The sequence below is a fragment of the Physeter macrocephalus genome, chromosome 6 (assembly GCF_002837175.3).
Source record: "Physeter macrocephalus isolate SW-GA chromosome 6, ASM283717v5, whole genome shotgun sequence".
In the NCBI taxonomy this organism is placed as follows: Eukaryota; Metazoa; Chordata; class Mammalia; order Artiodactyla; family Physeteridae; genus Physeter; species Physeter macrocephalus.
Genome location: NC_041219.1, coordinates 20,744,692 through 20,761,961, shown reverse-complemented (window position 1 = coordinate 20,761,961; position 17,270 = coordinate 20,744,692). Strand labels below are relative to the sequence as shown.

Below are 17,270 nucleotides of genomic sequence, written 5' to 3'. Positions count from 1 at the left end.
AAATCACATGAGTGCTAGATATTTTATATTATGTGTGGTTACAAAATTATCCTTACCACATCATTATTTTCAGCTCACTCTTCCAGAGATCAAGTTCCTTCATCTGTGAGTTAAATTCAAATCATTTGCATGAAATTTAAGCACTCTGTAATCTGGCTTCAACACACTATTTATTCTTACTTTACACCACTGAAACCTGCACTAGATCCTAATGCAGCTCTCATTTTTTTCATATGTATTCTTTGCCATATCTTTTCTACCTTTTCCACAAAAAGCAGAATAATCTTGACATAGTTCCTCAATAGTAGGGTGATAGAGTTTTTTATTTTTATGTCATCACAACCTAACACAATGAAACCTACTAAAAACTCAAACTGAATTTGTTGAATGCATGAATAAAATTTACAACTATATAAACAAGTAGTTGTCAATGGAAGACTTCACTGAATAAATTAATAACAAGGTTTTTAAAAGAAGGTCAGTGGAAGTGGGGCAGAAGGGAAGCAGAATAAGTAACTTTAATAGCGTTGATGTTGTTCAATAGTTATTATCCATAAAAGAAGCTTATTTATTGACTCCCTCACTATGATTTTTCTCAGCTATTCAAATCTGCTCTACTATAGTTCATTAACTCCACGCACAATAGAGAACTCTTATCACTTCCAAAAATACTATTTTCTTTTGTGATGGTATTTCCACCTATAATCAATATTTAGTCTGAAAATACAAAGAATCATTATATATTTGTTCTTTGATCTATATATGGGGAAGAAATAAAACAAAAATTCAACATGAAGTATATATAATAAGAATGGTATAGATTTAGTCTGGTCTGTTACACTTTCATGGTCTCCAGCACTGTACAATCATGATAAATACTCACAATAGGATCAGTCCCAGACTGATATTTGAATCCTTAAAGCTGAGTCAATTTTGTTAAACAAAGTTTAAAGAGTTGAACACATTTAGCTTAGAAATGTTACACTGTAAATAAAAATGGTGTTGTAATCACACAAATTCCAGATCTGCTTCCTCTTCTATCTTAGTACTATTAGTTACTAACATGAACAATGTTCTTAATATCTCTTGGCCTCAGACTTCTCATCATTTATAAAGGTATAATAAAGCATAGTGTTTAGTTTTACTGTGAATGTTAAATGAGTTAACATATGAAAATACTGTTGACAACCAGAAGTTATATAAATAATCATTGCCTTCTCTTGCCTTTTATGGTAATTTTATTATGATAATTGGTTATTCATATCACATATTTGTGTATTTATGTGTATTTAATTTCATTTATAATTCAATAACTTCCAAAATGTAGTATTAGTTTGTTTAGTAATATAGCTATTCCATCACTTAAACTGCATGTTTGTTGAGAATCTACAACATGCAAATTGATGTGTTGGGTGTGATAACTCTAGTAACAGAAGAAAAATTTGTACTAAACACAAGGCAGAGGAAAAGCTATAATAAGAAATTGCAGTTAATGCAAGCTATTGTAATTGAATGTAAAATCATCTGAAATAAATGGCAAGTCACAGTTTATCAGACATAATTGATTAAATGCAACACTCCATTGTCTAGCTCCTTTGTTTTGGATTGCCACTACGTAAGGAATTACCATTTACAAATATAAAATACTTCATGTAGACTTGGGCTGTCTATCCATAGAAACTTTTAGAGCAGAAATATGTGCTATTCTTTCAGTAGATGGACTGCATAATTCATCATTTCTCCAATAATATACTAACAAGAAACTGCCATTGTTTTTTATTTATACCCTGTATATAATAGGTAAGAGTAGAATATGTGATTTTAAAGTATTAGTTTTGTTAGATATTAATTGCTGTTTTTCCCTTTAATAAGAAGTAGGAGACATATTATAGGATTAAGATACTCCAGGGTGTGTTTTATTGATCCACTAATACATGACTTGGGTGGTTAAAGCACTTAGCCTTTAGGTTTGTAGCTCATAATATACCCTAGGCATGAATAAATGGAATAATAAAATGTACCCCGGAGTGCCTTGATGTCATATTAAAAATAAAAAAACACATGAACTGATATATTCTGAATTCAAAAAAAGAAGAGGTTAGCTATGCAAACATTCAGTACTCTGAATTGAATTAAACTGACACTTTGTAAAAGTCTAACAATATGGTTACTGTACATAAAATTTTATTCTACCCATTATATTTTGGTAAATTTGTTTTCTAAAAATCATTTAATGGACTTGAAACAAAATCTTATGTATCTTTGAAAAGCCCAAAGGCAAACGTTGAATACTTAAGTGCAGAGGTATTCTACAGAAACATTCTTAACATCTCTGCTTTCCAAAAGAATGTTTCTTTCATGATTTATTATATTAAGTTCTAGGTCTTGTTCTCAACTCTGGGTTAACTTATTTTTATTTAATTCACTTTAATCTGTATTGCATACTTTCAACATGACAAAAAGTAGGCCAGGAAGTGTGCCAAGTACCGAGGATGTAAAGATGAATAAAATACATTCCTCACCTTTAATTATTCACAGTCAAGTAGAGGAAAACGATGTGTAAGTAATTTCATACAAAGAGAAAAGTGCTATAATTCAGAGTCCTGTCTAATTCTACCTTCAGAATAGAGAGGAAGGCTTCATGAACAACACATTATAAAAACAAACTTAAAGGATTTAAAAACAAGGGAAAAGGCAGCAGGAACGCTGATGAGGTGTCACCATCACCAAATGAGAAATGTTCTGTGACCTGCTCAGAGTTTTGAACTTCTCCCTAACAGCAGTATGGAAGATTGACTGTCCTGGAGTGAGGTAATTACCAAAGTTTAAGTGAGAGATGGTGAGGGACCAGAGAGAGTGGGAAGGAAATGAAAAGCAGAATGTGAGAGAAACGTCTGAGTTAAAGCTCTCCCCCTTCATAATGACATGAGTGGACAGGGAGTCTTAGTGACTATAAAGATTTAGGATGTGGAGGTAAAGGGCAGGAAGGAAAGGAAGCAGACTTCTGGAACATTTATTCCTCTTTAACTGGAGCAGTAACTAATACTAGCCCAAGGCGTGTAAGCACCTTTAGAAATTTTATTAATCTTGCAAGTCTCAGTGTAAATTTTATTTCCTACAGGAAATGTTTCCTAAGACAGCTGCTCTAAGATCCTAGTGTGTGTTTGTGTGTGTGTGTCTCTCTCTCTTTTTCTTTCTCTCTCACTCACACAACTTTGCATAATTTTGTGAAGGCAGTTTGACACGCTATTGAAAGGGACTGCCCTCCCGCAATAAAGTAGTAAAGTTTGAGAAAACAGGAAACCTGTCTTATTTATCTTAGTATTTCTAGGACTTAGCACAATGCATTTAGTGCTAGGATATAGCCAATACTACTGAAATAAATGTACCTGGGGAATTATGCATGCATATTGACTCAGAGAACTTTTGGAGATTAAACAGAAAAAAACAAAACAAAACAAAAAAATCCAAGCAGCAAAGCAAATACTGAGGAGCAGTAGAGCTTCTTTACTGAGTGATGAGAATCAGAGATATTTTGCCCTCAGTACTCTACGCTGCCTGTATATCTAGTCAAGTTACTTCCTTTGTTAGCACCCATCTATTCTTTTCCATTACTTTCTAAAGAAGATTCCACTCCTTTAGTAGAAACAAAGTCATTCAAGATCTGGTAACTGCTTACATCTGGAAGCTCATTGAAACTCATCACCAGACAAGTTTTCACATATAACATATGGTTTAATTATACTAAATGCTTGCATTTTTCTTACCCATCATGATTACTCACTCCTTGATGTTTTGTACATGTTGCTTTCTCAAGTTGATAATTTCTATTTCTCTTTCAAGTCTGAGTTCAAGTTATCACCCCCTGGTGGAAGACTTCCCTGTTACTACCTGTCTGAATGAAATGTCCTGCTTTTTGTTCTTTTTGTTTTGTGTCATTATTCTAACATCTAATACACTATATCATTACCCCCTCACTTTTGACTATACAGTGCACCTCACTTTTAGCTCAGTAAATGTTACAAAGTTGACACTCAATAATCACTTTTGAATAAATGGGAAACTGTTTCTTATTGATGCCCTGATTCAACTGATTTCTAATAAAGCTGTAATTTATGCTACTCCTGTTTTCTAAAAATGAAATAGTAAATACAAAAGAATAGTGCACTAAAAAAAATTTGAGTTAGGACACAAAAATTAGAAGAGGAAGAAGAAGCTATTAAGGATCCAGAATGATACTGATTAGCAATCTAGTCCAGCCAAGATCAGAGAAAATAGTACTAAATCTGTGTTCACAAAGTGAATTAAATACCATAAAAGAATCTAAAAGATGAAGAGTCTATTAAAGTTTAAAAAGAGATAGCTCTTTAAATTCAATAGCAGGCATTTGTATTTATTTTTCAAATCAGCAAGAAAAAAATGCATTACATAAGATGAGACTACAGAAATTCATAAAACACTCTATTTTATACTTTGTCAGTGTTCTGGAAAAAGGTAATATGTGACTTTATTTTATGTAAGGTGAATTCCAAAGGAACATGGAAATCACCAACTTATAATTATAGCAGAAAGGAGAAAGGAAGTGCTTGTTCTTAGAACCATATGTCATTCTTGTCCTGTTAACATGTTGCTCTGATTCAATATGTATTGTACCACCCACTGTTGCCACAAATACTAGACAATATTGGACAAACTACCTTAAACTAAATAGTAAATTGTTGAGTGTAAAAGAAAAAATGAAAGGGAAATTCGCAGGTGTCATAAACAGAGAAGGAACTTGTGGCTAGTACAGTAACCTTTTGAACTGATACAGTTGAAGCTGGTAGCCAGGTATGATACCACAGTCAGACGTACTTCCTGAATGAGCTGGGCTTTTAAAGTCCAGAATAGAATGGAGAAAAGGGCTTGTGATGGAGAGGATCTTGTAAGTGTACTGCCGGAAAGAAGCAAGAAAGTTTAACTCTCCTCAGGGAGCTTTCTAGGAAAAACAAATACGCTGTGAAAACCTGGCAACAAAAGTTGAGAACATTTTCTGGGCACAGAGTTTTAATTTACATATATATCTATATATACATGTACATATATATACACATATTTATATATATACACACACACACACATAAATAAATTACATACATATACCGTAGCCAACAGATCAACAGCAAAAATAACAATGAAATGAATAACAACGATGACAAACTAGTCTTCATTTAGTGAAACCCCTGAAATTCAGGAGTGAAACAAATGCAAAATGAATCTGAAGAGGACCACTCCTGTGTCCCCCAAGTTCCTGCGACTATACAACACTATGAAAGATTCACAACAAAAATGTCCAAATCAAAAGGTAGAATGAGATTAAAGCATAAGTGAAGAAGGACTATACCCTCTAAAATCATAGACCAGTTTGAAAGAGACTATGAAATCAGGAAACATAAAATGGTTAAAGGAATAAAAGGAAAACTAAAACCCACATATAATGACAGAACAATTTGGTTTGGAGAGAAAGGAACACATCTGAAAAACAATCAACTAGAACTTTCAGCAAAGACATATATAGTCAATAAAATAAAACCTTAGTTGATAGGTTAAACAGCAGATTAGACACATCTGAATAGAATATTTAAATGTAATTCAGATTTTAGAGAATTTAAAAGATTCGGCATAGAGGACAGAAAAATATGGGGAAAAACGGTTAGGAAATACAGAAAATAGAATTAGAAGTGCCAACATATAAGTAAAGGAATTTCCAAAAAGAGATAATGTGTGAGAAGCAATATTTAACATTATAATTAAAGAGTTCCCCAGGATAGATAAGAGTCATAAATTCTCAGGTTGAAGAATCAAATATTATCCTGACCAGAAAACAAAGACAATAGAGCCACATCTAAACAAATTATAATAAAACTGAAATACATGTAAAATAAGAGAAAATTAAAGAGAAATTATATATTATTTTAAAAGGTATTAGAATTTTAACAACAGCTGACTTCTCATTAAATAGAATCCTTAAAACCCAGTATCTCCAAATGTCTGAAGGAAAGTGACTATCAACCTGGAATTCTGTATCAAGAAGACAGTGGAGAGGAGAGAAGTTCTCTTTCCTTTGGTAGTTTACTGACTAGTGGAAGGGAGTTAAGAGCACACAATGTTCTTCCCAGCTAAAGCTAAGCTCAGTGAAGATGGGAATATATTTGTCTATTTTTTGTGCCCTTGTATCCACTGCAAGCTGTGGAACTAACATGTGCCTTATTGGTAGTTGATTCTCAGAAATAAGTATTGAAGAGAAGAAGAGGAAAAAAGAAGAGAGTGAGGTCAAAATAAAGATATTTTCAAGAAAAGGTCTAAAAAATATAACAAGATCCTCATCTAAAAGCCATGTAAATTTGTACTTTACTTGGAAATAATTAACCCAGAAAGACAATGATGAACACAAAGCAATGGTAAGCAAATAAATTAGTAAACACTTTACTAAATAAATTAGTAAACACAAAATAAGAAAAAAGCAACAACCAAAACAACCATACTGATTAATAGTAGGACATTTATAAGCAAGGTGTCACTTTAATACCAACCTATATGAAAGATGTGGTTCTTCTGGTTCTTTGGTTCTTGGAATGTGCTAGAGCAGGGAGAGATACCGAAGTAACTTTAGATTTAGTTGAATACAATTTGCAAATTGCCATTTACTAATCACTAAAGTAATAGAGAATATATAACTCCCAAGTCAACAAAGAGAAAACAAAATATGGAGTTGGAGGATGGTGACTACATGGTGACCACACACAAGTAGACCCCAGACTGGTTGGGACCAGAAGGTTGAGATTCTGGAGATATCACCGTGATACCTCACCACTAACCAATCAGAAGAAAGTCACACACCCTGCAGCCCTCAAGACCTCACCATAAATTTTGCCTTTAAAAACTCTTCTCTGGAAGCCATCAAGGAGTTTGGGTCTTTTGAGCATGAGCTACCCTTATTCCTTGCTTGATGTCCTGCAATAAAACTTTCTGTGCCCCAAACTCTGATGTTTCAGTTTGTTTGTCCTCACTGTGTGTCAGGCACACAAACTTGGGTTTGACAACAAGATGGCTATTATCAAAAAGTCAAAAGATAATAAGTGTTGGCAAGGTAAGGAAAAAAGGAAATCTTTGTGCACTGTTGGTGGGAATGTAAATTGGTATAGTCATTATGAAAAACAGTATGAAAATTCCTTAAGAAATTAAAAATAGAGCTAGCATATGATTCAGAAATTCTACTTCTGAGTATATAGCCCAAAGATACAAAACCATTCTCTTGAAAAGATAACTATACTTCCATGTTGATTGTAGTATGATTCACAATATCCAGTACATGGAAACAATCTAAGTGTCCATCAACAAATGAATAAAGAAAAATAGGATATGTGTGTGCAGGTGTGCATGTGTGCATGCACACACACAATGAAATGGGACATAATATACAATAAAATATTATTCAGCCTTAAAAAAGTAGGAAATCCTGTCATTTGCAGCAACATATATAAACCTGGAGGACATTTTGACAAGTAAAATAAGCTAGGCACAAAAAGACAAATACTGTATAATTTCACTTATATGTGGAAGCTAAAAACATCAAACTCATACAAGTAGAAAGTAGAATGGTGGTTACAAGGAAATGGGGATCATAGGGAGATATTAGTCAAAAGGTACAAATTTTCCATTAAGCAGCATGAATAAGTTCTGGAGATCTAATGTACCAAGTGGTAACCACAGTTAAAAATACTGTTTTTGTTTGCCTAAAATTTGCTAAGAGAGTAGATCTTAAATGTTCTCATCACAAAAAGAAAAAATAACTATGTGAGTTTATGGATATGTTAATTAGCTTGATTGTGGTAATCATTTAACAATGCATATGTACATCAAAACATCACATTGGAAATCTTAAATATATGCTGTTTTTTTGTCAGTTATACCTCAATAAAGCAGGGGGGCATAAAGGAAACTTATGGTTAGTCACAAACTTAAGGTCTGTTCTTAACGTTTTTTTAAAATGAGTTTATTACATTACCTTGAATGTATGTGTGAGAATTATATTAGTATGTCTGAAATATTTTGTGTTAAAATTTTCAAAAGAAAAAATGAATGCCTGAGGTTATGATGCATAAGTAATGGAATATTTCTTCAATGATTTCATTAGTATTCTCCTTAGGAATTTTTATAGGACATACACAAGCTGAAAGAGAGGTATGCACCTGAAATAGTTATCCCAATAGTCACAAACTAAATAGAAGCAAGCTGTTATTTGATAGCCAAAAATGTCACATAACTAATCCAGGGGACAGCAGCCTTCTCTTGGGAAATCTTATGTTTGGTACTTTAGAACTCATCCCACCATCACCCTTACACAGACACACACACTGAGGAAAGAGACAGCTTTATTGCTGGCTATTTAACACTTAAAAGAGGTGACATTTTTCTCAATTAAGTCCTTTGTATTTTAGGGATTTTTAAACACACCTGTGTAGTCTCTATTCAATGTATATAAGGTACAATCAATTGGAACCTGTCTGATATTTCTAAAGTGCTAACAAGAAATAGTAGAGAAAAATGAATTTAATTGTATTTAACTCTATATTTTAACAATGTTTGGCAAAAATTTTTAAAGTCTACTTTTCAGAAGTCAGTTCATTTTGGGGTTGTGGGGGCAGGCACAGGTAAGCTTTTCTCTTCGAAATAGCAAAACTCTCAAGGAGTAAAAAAAAAAAAAGTAGTCTTTTAGTTCTTCAGGACCTTACCTAATCAATTAAAAACAAATTCTCTTTTGAGAATCAAAATAAGTTTAAAATAAAACTCTAAAGTGAGTTTAAAAGTAAGAGTACAAATATAATTTCATTTCAAATTATATTGACTTCTATTCTTTGAACAGAACAACTTCTTCTCAAGTTTAGTGAGAGAACCTATATCCTTAAATGGTTATTTCCTTGACTTTTTTACCCTATCTATTTGATTTTCATGAAGAGATTGTCTTTGAAATTCAGGCTATCTTTGGGGAAAAGAGGGAATAGGGGATAAATTAGGGAATCTGCAATCCTCATTTTATTCTGGCAGATAATTCTGTTTTCAGCATAGAACAAGTAACAGGAAAGTTTAGCAAAGGAGCAGAATGAAGAAATGGTAGAGCTGCCAAACTTCTCCCAATTCAGTTCATCACTGCATGGATTCCTTGTTTGGTGTAAAAAGAAGAGGACATGTGGAAATGGGGGGGGGAAGGGGAGGGTGGGATGAATTGGGAGGTTAGGATTGACATACATACACTACCTTGTGTAAAATAGATAGCTAGTGGGAACCTGCTGTATAGCACAGGGAGCTGAGCTTGGTGCTCTGTGATGACTTAGATGGGTAATATGGGGGAGAGTGGGGGGTTGGTCCAAGAGGGAGGGGGTATATGTATACATATAGCTGATTCACTTCATTGTACAGCAGAAACTAATACACATTGTAAAGCAACTGTACTCCAATTAAAAAAAAAAAGAATAACCAAAACAGCAAGCGTTCAACTCAAATGTAAGCACACAGACACATAAAAAACACATTCAAAAGACAAAGAAGAATGCCTTCCTTCAGCTATGGCTTAGCTTCAGTAGCTTTAAAATTAAGAAATGATGGAATGAAGCTTCATTAGAGTTGAAAAGAGGGTAGTGAAGGACTGGAGATAAGATGTTAAAGTTTCATCAGGTTGCTGATGGGGATGTATTTGAAAGTAGACAGATTATAAGAGAAAATCTTGCATCTTCATGTATATATCTGGAATGCACTTGAAGTTTGTCTTTGTGCTTGCCATTATAAATTCACAGTTCTTAATATTTCAAAACTTAAGTCCAGTTTTAATCCTGAGATTCCCTTTTTTTTACTGTTTTGGCTCAGTAAGTTTAAAGGAAAATATGTAATAAAAATTATTTTGCCAAGACTTACTTCCTTCAGTAAAAACAAACCAAAACAAACACAGTTTTATGATGCAAAATGCTTAAAAAGTTAAAAATGGATACTTTTCATAAGAAAAAAGAAAAATTGTTTATATTTCTTCCATTTACCTTACTAATGGATCATTTCATTGTTTAAGGTGACAATAGAATTATCTATATATCCACATTTCAGTTTCAGTTTTGAAAGGTGTTTCCAATAAGATATAAGCTGAAGTTTAGATCAGTATCTAGAATAGCTCTTTTTAAGAGTCCTACTAAAGCTAGTATATGTGTCTTTTTGCATTCTTCCCTCCCTATTTTCTGCTTCCTGAAACTTGTAAAGGCTGGAATTGAGGTAACAAGATTCCAGATGCCTTAAAGGTGGAAGTCATTTGCTTAGAGTGGAAAATCAGAAGGGCTCCTGGGTCTTTGATGACCACAAAGCTGCCAAAGCAGCCCTGGACTTCTCATCTCGATCTCATTCGAGCCATCTATCTATCTATCTGTCTATCTATCTATCTACTTATCATCTATGTATCTATCTATCTGTCTGTCTGTATTTGTTATTATTATTTGTGCTGTTTGCATTTGGACCTCATCTAACTTCTGGAAACAGTCATGATGATAAGGACAGCACTGAACATGGTACACTCTGTTTGCATCAACCTTTCTTTGGTAATTTCAGTCGATAGTTTTCATTTGCTGATTCCTATGAATCACTCGCTCCAAGTGCATGGTTTCCTGCCCATTCCCCATCATTTATTCATCAAGTATTTACTGAGTCTGGCATTGCTTTAAGTGCTGCGGATAGTAGCAGAAGAAAAAATTTTCCTCTACCCTCTAAGGTGTAGTACTGGGACTTTCGAATTGAACTGACAAAAAAACAGATTAAAAGGATAAAAGGCATATGTTCATTTATTTTATTTTTACATGCATGTAGGCTCCATAGAAAAGAAGTGAACCCCCAAGAAGTGGTTAGACTTGGAAGCTTCTATTTTTAACAAAGGGCAATAAATTGTGGACTAGACAAAGAAAGGGAAATTTGGGCTTCTAGAAGGGTAAATATATGGGGAAACTAATGGAAAGTAAAAACTATTTTAGTAAGCGTTTTTGTTTGTTTTGTGGGTTTGTGTTTGTTTGTTTGTTTTGGTGAAGACTTAATGTTGATTCTCCATCTTCTTTAAGGCCATAAAATCTCCCAGAGAAAGGATTTAGGGCAGTCCTCATTTCTCTGAAGTTTCTGCTTTTAGTCACATAAGGGAAGTCCTGAGAAGGCTTCTTTCTGAATCTGTTGATTCTCAATTACCTTCAGCTCAAAGTAATCCATATTCAAAAGTAGCATATGTTGGGGTGGTATATTCTGATTTCCTACAGGATATATTATAATATAAAAGCAAACAGGGCCTCTGCTCTTTGTGGGACCTAAAACTGGTAATCATTTTACCAACAATAATAGAAATACATGTAAAATAGAATCTGTGACACTTGCTAGGAAAGAGAGATACTCATTACCATCAGAGAGTGTCAAAGGAGGTGGGGAGTGTAGCAGGGTCAGGAGTGAGACAGCAGGTACAGTTCTCTCAACCAAAAAAGAAATATCTTTAGGAAAGAATAATTATCATCCCTAAAAAAAGGCACCATATATCTCTTAAAGGATATTCTAAAATGGGGTAGAAGGTGGACAAACAAACATGTGAGATAGATCTGGTAATGTAAGATTTGGGTGAAGATTATACCAGCAAAGAAACAGTGGAACCCCTGTGTGTTTGAGGAAAGCAAAAACTATTATGCCAGGAGTATCTTGGATAATGGCATGTATTGTGTGTGGGGTGTGTGTGTGTGTGTGTGTGTGTGTGTGTGTGTGTGTGTGTATACACAGCAGGAAAGAATATAATCAGAGAGGCCATGGGAAGGAGTACGAATTTTAGATTTTTATTTAAGTATAATAGAAATCCATCAGAATGTTGCTGATTGCAGATTTATTTGAGATGGATAAACATATTTTTATATATGTTTAGCAAATAGAAGGGCATTTAGGAAATGGAGTAATCATATCTAGTTAATTATATCTAGTTGGGAGGAAAGGGAAAAATAAGTACCATTACAGATTTTTCTGTAAAGTTGTCTATGTTTGGTTATCAAGGAGACAAATATCCAGTTCATTCGTTAAAATCTATCTGATATATCCTTTCCTTTTTTAAGTTACTCTAATTTTATCCTCTTTGTGCTTTCTACTTTGTTAAAATGGTGTTTTATCCTATTGCCCCAAAGTTCTTTGTTTGATTCCTTAATATCCTCTTAGATTATAGTACCGCTCGCTAAGCTCCAGGTACTCTAAAAACTATCCTATTATAGCACTTTTCACACAGGGGTTAAGGATACAAGTTTTGGATCCAGACTATCTGGTTTGAATCTGTGCTTCTCCATATGCTGTGTGAATTGGGCAAATTTCTGAACTTCTATGTGCTCCAATTTTCCCATGTGTAAAATGAGAATAACAATACTGTCTATAAGGTTGTTGTTAGGATTAAATGAGTTAATACATGTAAGTAGCAAAAAGCAGCATCTGACAAATATGCTAAAATACATATTAACTCTTATGATTACTATTGCATTATATATTGGAGATGACATTCATTCAACTGATTTGTGTGATTAAACAAAACTCCCCTTATAAAACATACCAACTGATGATCACAAAGACATCTACTACATAGTTTATCATCTGAACAGAGATTACAGCATTCACTTTTCAACTTTAAAAGCATTCTTCTAACTAATCAGAATGCTATTTCAAAATGTAAACTTGATAATAGTCCTCCATTTTTAATGAAGTCAGTTTTATTATCTTACTGACCCACTGTTTTTCTTTCTAGTGTAATGTAGCTCTTGTTTTAAACTTGGTTCAGGCATACAGATGGTCAACAGGCACATGAAAAGATTCTCCACATTGCTAATTATTAGGGAAATGAAAATCAAAACTACAATCAGGTATTACCTCACACCAGTCAGAATGGACATCATCAAAAAATCCACAAACAATAAAGCTGGAGAGGGTGTGGAGAAAAGGGCACCCTCATGCATTGTTGGTGGGAATGTAAATTGATACATCCACTATGGAGAGTAGTATGGAGGTTCCTTAAAAAACTAAAAATAGAACTACCATAAGACCCAGAAATCCCACTACTGGGCATATACCCAGAGGAAACCATAATTCAAAAAGACACATGCACCCCAATGTTCATTGCAGCACTGTTTACAATAGCCAGGACAAGGAAGCAACCAAAATGTTCATCAACAGAGGAATGGATAAAGAAGATGTGGTACATATATACAATGGAATATTACTCAGCCATAAAAAGGAACGAAATTGGGTCATTTGTAGAGACGTGGATGGACCTAGAGACTGTCACACCGAGTGAAGTAAGTCAGAAAGAGAAAAACAAATATCGTGTATTAATGCATACATGTGGAATCTGAAAAAAATGGTATAGATGATCGTATTTACAAAGCAGAGATAGAGACACAGATGTAGAGAACAAACATATGGATACCAAGGGGGAACGGGGGGCTGGGATGAATTAGGAGATTGGGATTGACATGTATACACTACTGTGTATACAAATATATACACTATGTATAAAATAGATAACTAATGAGAACCTACTGTATAGCACAGGGAACTCTACTCAATACTCTGTGGTGACCTAAATGGGAAGGAAATCCAAAAAAGAGGGGATATATGTAAATGTATTGCTGATTCACTTTGCTGTACAGTAGAAACTAACACAGTATTGTAAAGCAACTATACTCCAGTAAAAAATTTTTTTAAAAATGCTTCAGCAGTTTCTCTTTTCTTCAGAAAATTCACTGTGACCCTTGTGTGGCCCCCCCATCATTGATATCATCATAGATTACTTTCTATCATTGTCTCCGTCATCATCATATTCATCACCATCGTCACCATCAATCATTTTCATGTCCTAAGGCTTGTGCTGAATATTTTATGTGGAATTTTCCTTTTAATCCTCACAAAACCTCATGAAGTAAGTATTTTTATTCTCCTCATTTATGAAATGGGGAAACTGAGGCTAAGAGAGTTTAAACTACTTTCCTAATTCATACAACTTGTGAGAGATAGAGCCAGATTTCAAAGCCTGATTGTCTGACACCAGAGCCCTTGGCATTGAACTTAAGTTATATCACCTCCCCTGTAAACGTGTTCGTTAAAAGAAAAGTGAACAACTATCTGATTAAGTGCCTTTTCTTATCTCCTTTCTTTTACATCTCAGCCTCATTTCCTGCCACTCCCCCACATCACTGTATACAATCCAGCCATTTCGATCTTATTTTCTTTGCACTGAAATGTTTATTTTGTCTCTAAGCTTTCACACATGCTAAACCCTCTTCCTGGAGCATTTTCCCTTGTCCAGCTTCTCTGGATGATACCTCATCATGTGAAGTGATAGATTCAATCACATGTATTCTTTTATACTTTTTATCATCTGCTCCACTTTTATTTGGTGCCCCATTCTGTTCTTACAGTCATAGTATTGATCACCTTCTATTTTAAATGTCAATTGACATGTCTCTGTCTCCCAACTAGACCATAGGTTCTGTTAAGGCAAGTACAGTGTCTACCTTCTCTAACACTGAATTACTAGTGTGTTGGCACATAATGAACACTTGAGAACATAAAGGAACCTTGCATCAGATGGAGTTAAACAGTCAAGGAAGACTTTATTCAAGACTATTGCAAAAGGGGGGGAGATATTGAACTTAACTCTGCTGAAATATATGGTGGGAAATTTTTAAGAGCTGACCTGATCTGGTAAAAAAATACTAGAAGATGAGGACTTCCCTGGTGGTGCAGTGGTTAAGAATCCGCCTGCCAATGCAGGGGACAGAGGTTCGAGCCCTGGTCCAGGAAGATCCCACATGCCGCGGAGCAACTAAGCCCGTGCACCACAACTACTGAATCCCGCGTGCCTAGAGCCCATGCTCCACAACAAGAGAAGCCACCGCACTGAGAAGCCCGTGCACCACAATAGAGAGTAGCCCCACTCGCTACAACTAGAGAAGCAATGCGTGCAGCAATGAAGACCCAATGCGGCCAAAAATAAATAAATAAATAAATAAATAATACTAGAAGATGTTAGGGGGAAGTTAGTCAATATGATGAGGTCATTTGGGTTTGTTAATAGTGCCTATTATTAGCCTTGGACCCTCACCTAGAGGCTAGGAGATAGAGACACTATCTTTCTTGATGATTACATCTCAAAAGGGTGGCTCCCAAGTCCTTGAGAAAGACATTCCTGTACTGTGAAACTGGCAAGAGGTTGGGAAAAGATTTATATATCAAAGGGCCAGAAAAATAATTCATAATTGCAAGTTTAAAGTAAATGCTCTGAGAAAAGGGAGGTCAGGGGCCTAAAATCAGGAAGAAACCTATGTAAAGTTTAGTCAAGCCTAGGGGAATTGTAAAGCCATCTTAGACAAGATCTATTTGTTAAATAAATGGATAATTAACCAGAAAATTTGAACACTCCATTATACAGTGAATAAAGTTTGACATGTAGTAATTAAGGACTTATTTACATGACTTTGTATTTATAGAATTTAAATACACACATGACATTTGGCTTTTTAAATATTCAAACTAATTGTTCTGATTACATTTGCATATTTTTTCTAGTTCATAAAAATAAACTCACATTATTATAATATGGTACTTCACAAGTAGGTTAATGTTTTAATTGAACATTTTAGTCCTCAAATACTGAAGCTTCCAAGAAATTATTGATGATGTTAAAGTGCATTGTAAATAATAACTAAATATAAACATAGTAACTGGATAGAGCAAAAATAATTTTATTGCATGCTAACTGAAGTTCTTGCATATTTTAAATGGTGTTTAATATTGCTTAAATTATTGGGGCTGTAAAGGACATACATCTAATTAAACCTGTGTAATTTCAAAGAAGGTAAACTTAGTAGCTACATTAATATTACATTAATATTCCCCAAAGTGTCATTGAATATGGTATTGGTAATGTTTTCAAAGTATTTTTGCTTTCATTTTTTGTACATTAAGAATTTTATGAATCACCTCAAATATAGGACAGCAGTTAGTTTAGCTAAATCTATTGTAAGAATTTATCATCCTTTAAATTATATGGTTTACTTTTTTTTCCTTTCCAGTATCACCCTTGTCTCTCCCAATTCCAGAAGCCCAACTATGTACATGTTTATGGAGGTTAATCCCAGACCTGAATTTCATTAACTGACCATAGCCATAGTTGAGTTTCTACAGTAATGAGTTCATTGGGCAGAAATTTTGCAAAGATATGGGGGAAAGAGGAGGGGTAAATATTATCTACATTTGAAAGGACCAAATTTACAAATCAGTACTCTTTAACACAATTTTTTTCTCCTTGACTAACTGGGAGTTTATTTGCATGCATTCTAAGCAGCAGTGCATGGGAAACTAAGACTTTTGTCATTTTGATTGAACACAGACTCACCCAGAAAGCACAACCCTGATTTTGCATGAGAAGGACCATCTATGGAACCTAAAACGTGAGTACTATTGATTTTGTGCTACTGAATTCTGCTATGCTATATAACTGACCTTGTGATAAGACATGGCCTTTATTAAGATATATAATGAAAGTCTTGATTAAGTTTAAGTGTGGACCATAAGAAGTGCAGAAAGTAACAATTGATATTGTCTGTTCTATTGTTCAGTTTAAAGAATTCTAGTAGTTAGTAGAAACTTAACTTTGAAGAAGGTAATATATCCGTGCTATTCACTGATACTTAGTTTAAAGCAGACAGCTTTACATACTTTTGATATTCCAATTTATTTATGCTTGATAAAATTTATAAAATAATCCCTTACAAATAAACATTTCCTATGCTATTTTATGCATAATTTATTTTTTCATCTTTTCTATGATCAATATCCCTGAGTACTTAGAGCCTATATTTATTGTCTCAGTTTTTCTCTGAGTTTTTTTTCAAACGGAGTAAGTAGTCGGTTAAAGATAAAAGATTGGTGCACCTTTCTTCCTTGTTCTGTCACAGATCCGTCTTTCCATTACTTACTAATTGTTGGCATCTCTTCTCCCTGTTTGGCTTCTGATAAGTTGTCTTTGATAACCTGCTGTTTTGTTCTTGAACTTTGCCATGGCTACAACTGGGGGGTATCAGAACTGTCAAAAATAAAAGTAAAAGAGCAAGAGGCACAGAGCTTATGAAAGTTAGAGAAGACATAAAGCCTGGTATCGACTGATGAATTTTCCACTGGCATTATCCCATTTGTTGTCA

General features: G+C 34.2%; 1 protein-coding gene across 1 annotated transcript in view; it reads left to right on the top strand.

Moving 5' to 3' along the window:
* MGAT4C (MGAT4 family member C) overlaps nucleotides 1–17,270 on the top strand; it is a 706,172-nt gene that overhangs the window by 390,651 nt on the left and 298,251 nt on the right. The window contains exon 3 of the mRNA XM_024122898.1: nucleotides 16,460–16,520. The gene's annotated coding sequence lies outside the window, so the exon portion shown is untranslated. The remainder of the gene's footprint in view (nucleotides 1–16,459; nucleotides 16,521–17,270) is intronic.